Genomic DNA, 15,896 nt, shown 5'->3' with positions numbered 1-15,896 from the left:
TATTCAGTTCCACAGTATTTTTGCAGTTGTCCTCTTAATTTTTGTCACAATCCTCTTCAATGACAGACTGTTACCATCACTCAAAACGCACTTTCGTTCGCTTTGTGGCGTAGCGGATGGTGTTTCTCCGCTTTCCCTGTGTACGATATAGATCTTCGACACGGTGACTCTTGAAACACCAAACACTCCGACTCCCTTGGTTACGGAAGCACACACCATACGAGCACCAACAATTTTCCCACGTTCGACTTCACTTAGCTCCGACACAGTGCACTCAGAACTACACGAAACACTGTTCTGCCCGCTACTGACAATTGCAACGTATTGAGGACATTACACGGATGCCGCCCGTGGTCAAATACAACTGCGCAACCTGTAGGCTTGGCTAGCATTTACATTTATGTTCAAGAATGCATTTCTCGTGGTCTTTCCGTATTTTTGTCCAACCCCTGTATATATGGCCGCTTTGTACGCTACCTGCAGTTTTCTCCATACGAAACAATATGAAACAATTTGAAATGCACATGTATTCATTCGCTCCGAATGATATACATAAAAAAGTTAATTCATGTGCGAACGCTAGTGTCTTAGTTACGTGGAGATCTAGCACAGTTTAATTGCATTTTAAATGCACTGATAGTGATTCTTGCCTGATATAGGAAGGGAAAGGAGGGAGGGAGGGGGTGGTGGTGATGGATCCTTGGTAATCCTCGGCGTTTTTTATTTATTTATTTATTTATTTTTTTATTCTCTCCGTATCTCCACACACCTTTCAGATATATTCGCTGCTCTTTGAAAATAGTATCTGCACATAATCTCAGGTGAAACATATCTTACCACATAATTTCCGACTTGCATTGGTATGCGTGAATTTTCATTTTTTTTCCCCACAGGAATGCGGGGAACCGATGCTAGACCATATTGTTGTTATTAGTACTAGAAGTGCTTTTTAAAAAGGTAACTTTACCTAAGTCGCCCCAGTTGTCGTTATAGTTACAAACAGTGATTATGACTAACTGTATTCTTTCTTTCGCTACTGCGTTTATCCCGCATTGTGCGCAGGGTTAAGTACGGATTTGGCATGGTTATGTTAAGGGGTGGCCGGATGCCCTTCCTGCCGCCACCCCATACCCCCTGGGACGGAATTAGTGTACCCCAGCTGTCCGCGTCTAGTGTAAATCGTGAAATAGTGTGAAAGTGTTTCAAATGTCTGCGAGTCGTGTAACTGAGGCGGGACTTGGGGACCACCCCGGTATTCATCTAGTAAGATGTGGGAAACCGCCTAAAAACCACATCCAGGCTGGCCGGCACACCGGCCGCCTTCGTTAATCCGCCGGGCGGATTCGATCCGGGGCCGGCGCGCCTACCCGAGTCCAGGAAGCAGCGTGTTAGCGCTCTCGGGTATCCTGGCGTGTTTACGACTAACTGTATGACCCACACACAATTATTATAATCCCATTCAGGAGCGTGGCTAAAATCTCAGTCTAGTAATCCAGATTCGTTTTTTCCTGATCTTCCTAAATCATACCAGGCAAATGGCAGTATGCTTTCTATGATAAATGCTGCGGCCTATTTTGTATTCATTCAATACCCAGTAAGAGATTCTCACCTGTCGCTAATGGCTCTTCGGCGATGCAACTGTAAACCCTAATCAGGTTTTTTTTTACGTTTTTCTATTTTATAAAGAGGATGAAGATGTTACTATTTGGAAGAAAGAGAATGTGCATACCAACTATTGCGTTATCATTTATTTGTGGCTAAGTGTTTTGTAATCCCCCACGGAAACAGGAAATTTTGGTAAAGGTAACAACCTCGACTGTTAGCTGCTTCATTTTACGGATGATTGCGGCACCAACAAAAGTGAATAAATTTTATTGTTGTTTTATCTGTGATGTGTAGAGCCCGCGGCTGTTAAGGATTGTCTGTGAAATTGGTTGCGTTCTCTACCAACTTATTTTAGTGTAATTATAGTGAACAGTAGCTAATATATAACACTTAGTAGCTAAAACTGTGTACAGACATTCACGCAAATATCATGTAAGCATCTGAAGCTAAAATTCGTGGGCCCTAAATGCATCGTACATATTCAGTAACTCGTAACTGTGAATGAAGGCTGAGTTTTATTCGTATTTCTTGCAAATAATATAGTCATGGTCCTACTATCAATCCGGTGATGAATTTAAGGTCCCTACCAGTCGCACATTCTGAACTCAAATACGTTACAACAGCAAAAGTAACTCTCATTAGGTCGGTGTGTAGCTGTGATAAGTTTCTCTGTGGGCATGAACGGTCTTGCAATAAAGACTTCTACTTACTGACTAGGACGACGGTTCAATCCCGCGTCCTGCCATCCTGATTTAGGTTTTCCGTGATTTCCCTAAATCTCTCCAGGCAAATGCCAGGATGGTTCCTTTCAAAGGGCACGGCCGACTTCCTTCCCCGTCCTCCCCTAACCCGATGAGACCGATGACCTCGCTGTCTGGTCTCCTTCCCCAAAACAACCAACCTACTGACTAGGTTGGTAGTAAGTGCTACTCTTGCGCTGTGCAGATTAATCGGTTATCAAAGGTTTACCATCAGCTAGTCTTGTCTACTTGCTTTTTGCTTATATATAATAGAAAAAATATAAAGTTTTGTTGCTTTTAAAATTCTGCGATTGTTTCCTTCTTCAGAATGATGAGATAACACTTTCAGCTCGTATGCAGTCAGTGTCAATGTTTCCATCTGGACAAAGCATGCAAACTCTACTACGGAGATGAAGAACACCTGCGTATGATTACAGTCCGCAAAGCGTCGTCTTCAAACTAGTTCCCCCGTCTGTTCCTGCTACTAGTTTGGAGCGGAATTTACTCATAGAATATGTACAGACTACCTTCGTTCGTTACCAGGTCCAGACGATTGCTCCATTTAGAAGATCTGTGTAGACGGAGCGAGTAGGGGGCAATGCAACAAAGCTGCGCATGGAAAATATAACTAGGAACAGTGGTCGGAAAAATGTGCGGATGTAATATTTTGATTCGGAGGCTAGGGGACTGAGGGCACCTGTTGGTGGGGAGTCGGGCATATACCGTGGTTACGACCAATTCGGGAAGTTGTAAAACTCGGGCGCTGCACTTTACTGGCTCGCTCGTCTCCAGACGACTGCTGTTCGCCGTCACATAATCTGAGATACTGGCATTGCAGCCACGCTGTTAATCATTGCGCGGCCTGAGTACTCTCTGTATATTACTCTGGGTGAACAATTATCTAGTGACTCATGAGGATTGTTAAAGGCAGGACATATTCGTAGTCGTTGATCTCCAATCGTTGATGCGCCGCAAGCACACATTCGCGTAATACATAGCTTTCTGTTTCTTAACAGTAACTAACGGGTGGTTATAATGAAAGTGCAACTACTCACGGAGGTTGCGAGTGGACTGTAATAATCGTATAGCAGAGAAACTTGGTAGATATTCTAATGCGTTAATGCGGAACAGATTTACATTGGAAAAGAAATAGTTCCAATTTTGGCCACCGGGTGCAAATCTGACGCTATACGGCATCTCATTGGCGTCTCCGGTGCTCATATTGAGCAAATTGTCTAAGCAGCGGTTAATAACAAAATAGACTCTCCCTTTCTTACTCGTTTGGCCTTCTCTGCCCACGTGCCGTTCCTAATCCATTACCTATGGAAACATTTCTATACGTTTTTTCTTGCATTCATAGCGCCAAATTTGCACCTGGTGGGTAAAATTGGAACCATTTTCTTCCAGCGCAAATCGGTTCCGCATTCACGCATTATAATATCGCTGCCATACGTTAATTACAGCACATACTGGATCTCTGTGAATAGCTGCACTTTAATTATGACCATCCGGTATGTAAGTATTTCTTGTGTCTCCTTTGTACTGTGGATTGCAAAAAAAGGCTTTTATTGTAATTTTTTTAAAGTTTTCTCTTTTAATGGACAATTATATGAATGCGTGGTGTCTGAAGGAGCGGACATCACGCATTCATATAACTGATTTGCCTTGATGGGCAATGGATCCACCTTCTTCAGCGCGGATGCACAAGTACGTCCGACATCCTGTGGGAATCTCAATGGACAGGGACTGCAGATACACTCCTGGAAATTGAAATAAGAACACCGTGAATTCATTGTCCCAGGAAGGGGAAACTTTATTGACACATTCCTGGGGTCAGATACATCACATGATCACACTGACAGAACCACAGGCACATAGACACAGGCAACAGAGCATGCACAATGTCGGCACTAGTACAGTGTATATCCACCTTTCGCAGCAATGCAGGCTGCTATTCTCCCATGGAGACGATCGTAGAGATGCTGGATGTAGTCCTGTGGAACGGCTTGCCGCCGGCCGTTGTGGCCGAGAGGTTCTAGGCGCTTCAGTCTGGAACCACGCGATCGCTACGGTCGCAGGTTCGAATCCTGCCTCGGGCATGGATGTGTGTGACGTCCTTAGGTTAGTTAGGTTTAAGTAGTTCTAAGTTCTAGGGGACTGATGACCTCAGCAGTTAAGTCCCATAGTGCTCAGAGCCATTTGAACCCATTTTTTGAACGGCTTGCCATGACATTTCCACCTGGCGCCTCAGTTGGACCAGCGTTCGTGCTGGACGTGCAGACAGCGTGAGACGACGCTTCATCCAGTCCCAAACATGCTCAATGGGGGACAGATCCGGAGATCTTGCTGGCCAGGGTAGTTGACTTACACCTTCTAGAGCACGTTGGGTGGCACGGGATACATGCGGACGTGCATTGTCCTGTTGGAACAGCAAGTTCCCTTGCCGGTCTAGGAATGGTAGAACGATGGGTTCGATGACGGTTTGGATGTACCGTGCACTATTCAGTGTCCCCTCGACGATCACCAGTGGTGTACGGCCAGTGTAGGAGATCGCTCCCCACACCATGATGCCGGGTGTTGGCCCTTGTGCCTCGGTCGTATGCAGTCCTGATTGTGGCGCTCACCTGCACGGCGCCAAACACGCATACGACCATCATTGGCACCAAGGCAGAAGCGACTCTCATCGCTGAAGACGACACGTCTCCATTCGTCCCTCCATTCACGCCTGTCGCGACACCACTGGAGGCGGGCTGCACGATGTTGGGGCGTGAGCGGAAGACGGCCTAACGGTGTGCGGGACCGTAGCCCAGCTTCATGGAGACGGTTGCGAATGGTCCTCGCCGATACCCCAGGAGCAACAGTGTCCCTAATTTGCTGGGAAGTGGCGGTGCAGTCCCCTACGGCACTGCGTAGGATCCTACGGTCTTGGCGTGCATCCGTGCGTCGCTGCGGTCCGGTCCCAGGTCGACGGGCACGTGCACCTTCCGCCGACCACTGGCGACAACATCGATGTACTGTGGAGACCTGACGCCCCACGTGTTGAGCAATTCGGCGGTACGTCCACCCGGCCTCCCGCATGCCCACTATACGCCCTCGCTCAAAGTCCGTCAACTGCACATACGGTTCACGTCCACGCTGTCGCGGCATGCTACCAGTGTTAAAGACTGCGATGGAGCTCCGTATGCCACGGCAAACTGGCTGACACTGACGGCGGCGGTGCACAAATGCTGCGCAGCTAGCGCCATTCGACGGCCAACACCGCGGTTCCTGGTGTGTCCGCTGTGCCGTGCGTGTGATCATTGCTTGTACAGCCTTCTCGCAGTGTCCGGAGCAAGTATGGTGGGTCTGACACACCGGTGTCAATGTGTTCTTTTTTCCATTTCCAGGAGTGTAGTTGGCGCTCGGTGAGAATGTGGGTCTCTGTGAGGCGTACCGAGGTAGTCCGCGCAGTTGCTATAAACACTGTGTGCCAGATGGCGCTGTGGTTAACGCAACTGATTAGTAAACGGGAGATACCGGATTCGAGTCCCGGTCTGGCTACATTTTCACTCGTCGCCGCTGATTCCGTGTAATTCCCCGATGCATCTGACATCACTCATCCCTTCACTTTCTTTTACTTTTTCTCCCCCCCCCCCTCCACCCACGTCAATTTACATTTAGTGGACAATGTTAGTCTGTGTAAGACATGTAAGAACTCCGTATAAACTGCTCGTGACTGAGTTGTTCGCGCTAAAGAGAGCACTGGTATTTCTAACACACGAAGTGAAATGTCGTAAAATTTATAGTGTATTGTGAAAATTAGAGAAAACAAGATAGTAAAGGAAAACTGTCAATAATGTGGCAAATGCCGAAATGCTAACTCCAAACTATTTTATGGTAGCGAAAGATGTCTAATTTTAATAATTTGGCAAACTCGCAAAAAATGATAATTATGGCAGGACCATCATCAGATGAAAATGAATGACTCACATTGCGCAAAAGTGTTCAGTAGAAGGGACTTATGAGGACTAAACAAGCGATTAGCAAATCAGAGCCGAAATTGGTTCTCTGTAACAAGTGTGGAATACACCCTAGAAACTATATCATCGGCCTTAGGGCTCGATTTTTAGTGGGCTCAATCCGAATAGGGTTAGCAGATTTGCTGCATCCATTCGCGGTTTAAGCTGAAAATGGAAGAAGGATTTGATGCTTTAATCTCTCGCACATCTTAAGGTTTCTTTCGGGTTAATTGGACTAAGGGGAACATATGAAAGTCCTTTCCGCAGAATGGCGCAGGAAATTTCAGTAGCAGTCTTTCGCGAAAATGATATTATCGAGCGTGGTGACGGAACGGTTAGCACGAGGTAATTGCATTCGGGAGGAATGTGTTTCAAATCGTCGTCCATCCGACCAGCCAGATTTTAATATTCACTTGTTTCCGTAAATCTATCATAGCGAATACCAGGATGGCTCATATGAAAGGACCACGACGGATTTCCTATACTAATACTATTCGAACCTATGCTCCGTGCTCAATCTCCTATGACCTCGTCCTTTTACTAATATATATATATATATATATATATATATATATATATACACACGTGTGTGTGTTTTTTGTCCTTTGAGCTAGTTAGTTTAATTTAGGTTTAGTGTGTAAGCCTAGGGACTGATGACCTCAGACGTTTGGTCCCATAGAACTTACCACAAAATCCAAATTATATCTTAGTCGTCCTCCTCCTCTTCTTATTCGAGTGGGACATTGCTCTCTTTCCCTCGTGTAATCACCAATGATCCGCATTTCACAGTTATATTGGTAAAGTGGTCCTTTTTCAGTTTAACATTAATTCGAAATAGCATTTACTAGAGTCATGATAAGGACGACTATTCAGTTTGGCTTATTGCTTTTTGATGTTCCATATCGATTTATATATATTAACACGTCTTTCAGCAGTTTGCTAGAATATCTCCATTGCTAAATATTCAGAGAGAATGGGAAGAATGATAAATAAGCAGTTCAAGAAATAGAGCAGATCCAAGGAGTTGAATTATGCAGACAATTCAGAGGGGACTTACATGCTTCATTCACAGTCCACTCACATTAGTCTGACCATCTGTCAAAACCCCGAAAAACCACCTTTTGCAGCTCGTATCGTTGCGAGACGTGCAGGCAGAGTGTTAATTAGGTTATGGAAGGTATCGAGCGAAAGGAATGAGAAGCCATGTCGACTCAGGTGCCGTGGCCAACTGCGCTAGGTTTCTCGGTTGAGGACCCATGATGCGAAAAGCCCGATCGATGTGCTTCCACAGATTATCGATTGGGTTTAAATCCGGCGTATTTGGTGGCCTGGGTAGTACGGTAAACTCATCCTGGTCCCTTCGTGCAACGCGAGCTCTGTGACACATTGCATTGCCCTGCTGGTGGACGCCATCGTGCATGTAGGAGTGAACACGGTATCCAAGGAAAGATGCATACTTCTGTTGATCCATTGTGCCTTCCAGAATGACGACATAGCCCAGGGAATGCCACGAAAACATCCCCAGACCGTAACGAATGTAGGGTGTTTGTTTACAGATGTTTCACGCGGAAGCCGCAGATCACCCCTGTCATCTATGACCGGTGGCTCACCACAGTTGCCTCAGCGCGGTTTTGAAAGCGCCGTTTTTCCATGCACGATATACTTTAACCACGGCGGCATGCGAACAGTTTCGAAACTTAGCGGTTTTATAAAATGCTTTACCTCTGTTTCAAAAGCCAATAATCATACCCTTTTGGACGTTACATAAATCGCTCCACATTAGGACAACGACTGCACTGTTGTTTGCATCCCCTCGACACGCTTTATATACCCTCTACTGCTAGTGTTGCCACCTGATTTCAGAGATTGGTTATTGCACGTTGACGTCGAACATAGGCAGTGGTCGCGTTAATGTGAATGGGCCGTGTACAATGCCCCCAAATGCCAGGGGAAGTTAAACACTCATTGTTTCTGCGTGCAGAAAAAAGTTGAGTAGCGATGGTGCGTGTCGGTTAAGAAGCATCTTATTTCAAGAGTGGCGTGAGTCGTTTGGTAACTCCGACCTTAAAACGAAGAAAGGGCTTTCATAATTTACCAAGAAAGAAAGGTCCGAAACGTTGGTTCAGTCTTCAAAACTTCGTGGGGCGCACTGCGATAAATTGGAAGACGAAGTGCAAAAGACGGAAAGATATACTCCGCCATTTTGTTCAGTGTTGAAGCTGTAAGTAGGTTCAGATCCGATGTTATTAGTCCATTGCCATGGCGATGTATATAATCGGAGCGTGAAATCGAGGACCAGTCACCAAAAGAGGTACAAAGGAAGTGTGCGAGAAATGGTTAACCAAAAATCGGTACAAAAGTTTCGCAGTTAAAATAAGATGAAATTGAACCGAGAAAGGCGGTTTAAAAGCCGAAAAATGTTGCGCCCTTGGGCAGCCATAAAAGAATGTGAGCCTCTACAACGAAAAAGTTTTGGACCTGAAATAGGTTTGACTATCAAAGTATTAATGGGCCTGCTAATGATGGTAACTGAAATATGCAGTCATATACGTACAGTTACCACGATCAACTCCATTAGAATGTAACGTTTGTGACATCCTCGTCGTGCACCTGGTTTATTCGCCACGTAACCGCGTGTACAGGGTGCGGCCCTTAAAGCCCGACAAATTTCAATTTGAATTTCCCGCCATATCTTAGTTCCGCCGGAGGCAGCGATTGGCGTTCTTGAAAGCCATAGACATCTAGTAAACAGTCAGAACCTCAAAATGTCAGATGTCACGGACAAGTGTGGAGTTCAACCGAAGAGCCGCGATTATCGAAAGTCTTCGCGCTGGGCGTTCGCCCACTGAACTAGTTAGATTTTTCGAGTACCAGAAATAAACTCTTTACGATATTGTGGCCAAGTATAATGCTTCGGAGAAGTCTGGGAAACGTTCCGCTAACCCGGGGAGGAAACCTCATTCGAGGAAACGAGTGTCACGAACTGAGGCAGTCATCGAAAAGGCTCAGGCGCTTATTTCGGGGGACGCGGGGGCAATTGCTGAGGAAATTGGCATCAGCATTGAATATGAGCGAGCGAACAATGCGTCGGATGACAGAGGAGATCTCATAGGAGCCATTTAGTGCAAAACTGGCTCTCGGATAACGCTGACATGTTATGCTCGAAGGAGCTCTGGTCCCCGAATAGCCCGGATTTGAACCCCCTCGACTACTATGTTTGGAGCATAGTCGAAATAGTTGCCAGTAAGACGAGGCACCCTAATGTCGCGTCTCTACGCACCGTTACCGAAGCAGCATTCGGGAATATAGACAATGCTGTTTTAAAGTGTGCGTGCGATCGCTCCAGGACAAGATAGGAGGTGGTCATTGCGGTTGAAGGGGGTTACATATGTAAAAGGATTTTAATTTGTATTTTTTAATAAATGTGCTTTTAAAAAAGTTGCATTTGTCCAGATTTAAATGCCGCACCTTGTACGGAGCCCATTATTGGTTGATACAGCCAGGGGACGTGGTCTTGGGATGAGCAACTCATCCACCTTGCCCAGCGCATAGGCGCTTCACTTGCGCCTTCTTGCGGTGGTCCCCGTCGTTGTCGCTGTTCTAGGTAGATCGTCTGACAAGGGAAGCGTACACCCAACGGGTCACAGATCTTGGTGGCGTTGGGAGCACGTAACACGGCAATGAAAATATGTAAGTCGAGCAGGGATGAATGAGGAAGTATTCTAGCGACGAGACGGGAGAATTTCATTGACTTAAACTACTTTGGCAAAGGCCAAATTTTTATGGCCAAGGACCTGGGAACGAACGTGTAGGAAACTGGTAGACTGTTCGCGTGCTACTGTCGTGAGCATCTATAGATGGTGGCTGAAGGACAGTGAGACCAAGAGTATGCTGCTAGGGGCTCATCACAGAACGTGGTGGGCGAGGCCTTACCAGCACTGTGAAGGCGGCGATGCGTGGCATATCTGAGAACAGAGTACAATACTGGTGCAGGCACAAGTGTTTCGAAGCACATCGTAGTGGGAACAGGATCATCGAGATTGGAGTTTTGATCGGAGGAAATGTATGGCGTTTCTTGTTTCACCGGGTCGTTGGTCATATGCAGATAAGCCGTCATTCAGGAGAACGGCTGCTCGAAAGATAAACGGCACCGCTGACACAGGCCGGTGAGGGCAGTATTATTCTTTGGGTACATTCACGTGGGCTTCCATGGGATCTGTGGTTGTAATCGAAGGCACCATGACAGCCGTATTCCACGTGAACATTATTTGCCAACCTCTCGCATCCCTTTCCCGACTGCGGGGCATCTTCTAGCAGGATAACTGTCCGTGTCACATGATAAGAATCGTGCTACAGTGGTTTGTGGAGCATGATTGTAAACGCATGTTAATGTCTTGGCCAGTAAATTCAGCTGATCTGAGCCCGATGGAACGTATCTGGGGTGCTGTCCATCGGCCGGCAGCTCCACGCCAACAAAGCAGCAGGCTATCATTTACCTACCAAGGAGTTGCCGAACTCATGCTACGCAGAATCGCTTGTGTAGTGCGTTCCAAATGTTGACCAACACACTCTGACGCCGGTGGTCACAATGTTTTAGGTCAGCGGTGTAAGCTGTATTTGTACACTTCTCCTGAGCCTAAAACAAACATACTGGAGACAGTAAAAAGGAACTCTTTTTGTCGAGGGCAAAAAAGGGGAATGAGGAAAGTAGATGGTCGATATCTTCCACCGGTGTTCCCATATCGCATTCTGAGTAAGAGGTTGCTTGAAGATGTCTGCTAATTTAGTGGCGATTAATGCAGGGTGGAGTGCCTTTCATATGCTGGTTAAGATGCTATTGAAATTTTCTATGAATTTTTTGCTGTGCAACTCTGTTTATTTAACATTTCTTGTGGGCGCTCAGTCGTGTGGCTGTGATGTGATGGAACACTGTGTCTCACAGTGAATATGGTCAATGATATTAATGCAATCCCGAAGTAACTTCAGTGTAACAGAAATTATATAAGACCTTGTTGTAAATTTTTTTGCGTCAACATCTGCCAAAGTTCCGCTAACTAAACCAGCGTGACACACAGTGTAATTAAAAGAAAACAAATTCTTCACTGTGTATGACTTATCGTTGTCACGTGGATCTCATATGCTGGATAAAAAAGGTACCAAAATTAAGAAAAAATATATATTATGCACATACATTAACATAATACAGTAAGTGTAACTACAACTGTGACATCTTGTAACGCAGATCTGAGGTACATTTAAGTGTGGCGACGTTAACGGAACTGTCCACACAGAACAAATCCTAAATACAAAATACGTAAGTAGTTAGCATATGAACCATATTATCACTCATGGCTTTATGATCCACATTCGACACATTCACTATAAGAAAATTTGTTCTTGTCATACGTGGCTTTTGAAAACTAACAAAGCCCGAAACTAGTCCGCCAATAAATAATCAGCAGCTTTGGTGAAAAGTTTTAAAAATGGCTCAGTATCTGAAAACTGCAAGGCCCGACATACTGAAAACGTTTATCATTTGTTATAGTTTTAGGCTTAAAATAGAAAAATAACCATGAGGTCTGTATAATATTTTTACAGAAATAAATCGAAACTCTCACAATTTGACATATAGATGTCGAAACATGTTTTGATAAATACAGGGTTGGCCATATAAAAGTAGCCTGGAGATCAGAGTTCCAGGGTACAAAGAAACACAGCAGAGGAAAGGAAATACAATAGCAACCTGACTATAGCAGATGTTGAAAGTTCCTACCTTTCCTGTCTTGGCACTTTTGGGCCCTGGTCAGCAAGTTGCTGAAGGCGGATCGAAGCTGGACTGCTGGAATTCCTGCAGTCTCCTTCGAAAGTTGTGCTGCAGTTCTTGAAGAATATGAGAGTTGTTGGGATAAGTCTTTGACTTGAGGGCTCCCCACACAAATAAATCGCAAATTAACAGACCAGATGACTGGGCTGGCCAGCTATGGCCGCGACCAGACTGCAGGTCCATGTGTAGTATTCGTCCGCATGATCGATGTCATATGGTGGTCTCCTGCGACAGGCGTCGTGTTGATTTGGTAGGACTCCGAAGCATTTTCTGGTGAACTGCAGCCACATTTTCTGGTGTGCAGGCGCATTTCTGAATGTTTCCTTTTTTTTTTTTTTTTTTTTTTTCAAAACAGATCCTGCCTGACGCCAGTTTCGGACTAAGCGTTGCATGGCACTCTTCGCAGTTACTTTGTTTGCAATTACTTTGACACCATTAAAATTCTCAGCAATCAACTGACCACATCGTTTACACGATTTTTTACGCAACTTTCCATAACGAACATCCGCTGCTCCACTGTGAGTACCATCGTCTCCTTTGCACTGGACATTCACACTGTCGCTGACAGCCCGCGCTACGCTCTGAACTGGTGTGGATCACGTGGCGAGCGTACACATGGTGCAGTTATGAGCATACATTCACGTTCAGTCGTATCCACTCGTCCGGGCCACTTTTATTTGCCCCACTCTGTAGGACGAGGAAAAAAAAAAGCATTATTCTTTGCAGAAGGCTGAGTTTTATAACACAAATTTAATTCGCAAACACGGAAAAAAAACATCGACAGATGCTTCCAAACCCGGCAAGATGATCATCTGGTAATATTTCTTCGCTTATTCCTTTTTCGTTGCAGTGACGACTTTGAATAGAAGGAATTGCCTGCTTATCCAGAAGAAATACTCACCTCGCCCCGAAACTAGACACACATAGTGCCACAATGGGCAAAGGCGGCTAACTAAAACTAAACTCCTCCCGAACAGGCCATGAAGGCCAAAAGGTACCGACCGGCTGCCGTGTCATCCTCACCCCACAGGCGTCACTGGATGCGGATATGGAGGGGCATTTGATCAGCACACCGCTGTCCCGGCCGTATGTCAGTTTCCCTGATCGGAGCCGCTACTTCACAATCAAGTAGCTTCTCAGTTTGCCTCACAAGGGCTGAGTGCACCCCTCTTGCCAACAGCGCTCGGCAGACCGGATGGTTACCCATCCAAGTGCTAGCCCAGCCCGACAGCGCTTAACTTCGGAGATCTGACGGGAACCGGTGTTACCATTGCGGCAAGGCCGTTAGCCAAAGGCGGCTACATCCCGCCAATATCGCTCGTTCTTGTTTCTGCAGTTTGGTTCAAATGGCTCTGAGCACTATGGGACTTAACATTTATGGTCATCAGTCCCCTAGAACTTAGAACTACTTAAACCGAACTAACCTAAGGACAGCACACAACACCCAGTCATCAAGAGGCAGAGAAAATCTCTGACCCCGCCGGGAATCGAACCCGGGAACCCGGGCGCGGGAAGCGAGAACGCTACCGCACGACCACGAGCTGCGGACCTGCAGTTCGGCTTTCAGAGTACTTCCAGAGAGTTCCATTCATCCCACATTATAGCAAACCGTGTGACATTTTTAGTAATTATAATTTGCACAAGCTGTTGCACTAGCTTGTGCTGTGCAGTCACACATCTTTTTCCACAGGTGACTATTGTTGGGAGCAAAATCGGGCGCACGACCGACTGAAATTCACGTTAGGTCGCTGTTTCAGCAGGGGAAGATAGATGCATGTAGAACAGTTCTGCAGCATAAAGTAAGCGGTACATATTATGTGATATATATTTAATGGACACCCTCTTTGTTACAGTAGCTTGAAATAATTAGCGTACAAGCGCAAAAAGTCCAAAACTGAGCCTTTCAAACACTCTAGCGTTGCTACAATATCACTAACTGGCATCTTTTTTTCGCCATTTTCGTCATTGTTTAGTGAAGAGTTAATGATTTTCGCTCAAGCCACCATTTGCCGGTCTGAATCCAGATATCAAGCAGAGCCTCCTTTCTACGTTCTAAGTTGAAGGATTCACAGCAACGGCGAATGGAAGCTGTTTTTTTTACATACCTATGTTTTGTAGAACACATACAATGTCCTGAATATGAATGATAACACGACTAACATAGCCGGCCGGGGTGGCTGAGCGGTTCTAGGCGCTACAGTCTGGAGCCGCGCGACCGCTACGGTCGCAGATTCGAATCCTGCCTCGGGCATGGATGTGTGTGATGTCCTTAGGTAAGTTAGGTTTAAGTAGTTCTAAGTTCTAGGGGACTGATGACCTCAGAAGTTAAGTCCCATAGTGCTCAGAGCCATTTGAACCATTTGAATGACTGACATAACCGACAAAGGTGTCGAGCCCTCTACTCTGCAGTCTCGTGGGACAACTTGGGAAGCAGCCTCTGTATGGGGCGTAGTGCGCTGCCCTGCAGTGGGGATCGGCCGAGGGTGTAGTGTCGGGCAGTTCGCGACAGAGAAGTGACAAGTTTTCGTTTTTCAACGAGTTCTTGGTGTTCACAATGGCTGACATCGAATATTCGAATACGTCGTCACGTTTCATGCTGCAGATGGACTGGAGTCGGCAGCACTCGGTACTAGAACGAGAACAGCTGTTGGTTGTTGTCTTAAAAGTTGTCTGTTCTCATATGTGTATTTGTTTGTTTCCAGTTGCCTTTTACTACGGGAATTCAGGCAACGGTTTTCACGTGTCCAGCCTTTAAACAAAAAATATCGTTGCATAGGAAGATATATGTAATCAAGCGGTATTGACTCATTTTCTATATATCTTTTATACACATCGTAAATTGAAGTCCGCCGCCGCAGTTACTGTCTGAATGTACGGGCTAATCTCAGAAACTACTGTAGGGTTTTTCATGCAGTTTCCACTAATAGAAAAACTGATTCACGAGGACGGTTTCGATATAATTTATTATCGCTACGCCAGACATATCCGGTCGTAGATGCTTAGGGCTACCCGTCCGTTGCAGGGAAGGCTCGTTTGTACTTAATATTTGCATTAACCTAATCTTGAAACACAATAAGATAAAATATTTTAAATACAAGTTTCAGATCGTCATAATAAATATGATGATTAATGGAAAGATAGCCAGCTCATTAGTAGTCAGTAATGGGAGACTATTAAGGGAAATAATCAATGCTTTATACCAAATAGGTTCACTAAAACAGCACGAAAAGACTGCGTATTAAAGAAAATACTCTGTTCCAGAAAGTGTATTTGCAGTGTGAAATTTTACCCTATAACTTAACTTCAGAAACAGATGGAGCGTTCCTTCACTTATGTAAAATTATTTTTTTTTCTCCGAGAACGGAGAATTCGACTTCAACCAGCTGCCTGACTGATTACACGGTGTCCATAGCAGCTAGGCTGTGCTCATTCTTCTCGGCTGTGTATTCCGCTCGTAGTAGTTCTCGACTCTGCCCAGAACTATTAGGGACATACCTGTGTTTCAAATACAGACAGTACACTCATCTAAATCTTTAATCCGTAAGACATCGTGCTATGCGTAGCGAATGGTAAATGATATGCTAAGAACATCCCCTTCCCTCTCTCCACTTTCCTATTCCATTTGCTGGTCTAGCGCAGGAAGAAGGAAGGTCGGTGCTCCACCATTATGTGCCCGCAATTACCCCTCCTGGTCGTTATGCGAAATGGGAATAATGTTTCTTGACTGGT

The 15,896-nt window shown here is 45.5% G+C and overlaps 1 protein-coding gene and 1 pseudogene across 4 annotated transcripts in view; one reads left to right on the top strand and one right to left on the bottom strand.

Annotated features, from left to right (window-relative positions):
- LOC126248772 (homeobox protein extradenticle) overlaps window positions 1–15,896 on the top strand; it is a 393,886-nt gene that overhangs the window by 162,395 nt on the left and 215,595 nt on the right. The gene's annotated exons all lie outside the window — the stretch shown is intronic.
- Window positions 13,339–13,456, bottom strand: LOC126250546 (5S ribosomal RNA; annotated as a pseudogene).

The sequence above is a fragment of the Schistocerca nitens genome, chromosome 3, assembly GCF_023898315.1.
Source record: "Schistocerca nitens isolate TAMUIC-IGC-003100 chromosome 3, iqSchNite1.1, whole genome shotgun sequence".
NCBI classification, from domain to species: Eukaryota; Metazoa; Arthropoda; class Insecta; order Orthoptera; family Acrididae; genus Schistocerca; species Schistocerca nitens.
The sequence above is the reverse complement of the archived record's forward strand: the minus strand, read 5'-3'. Positions and strand labels throughout refer to the sequence as shown.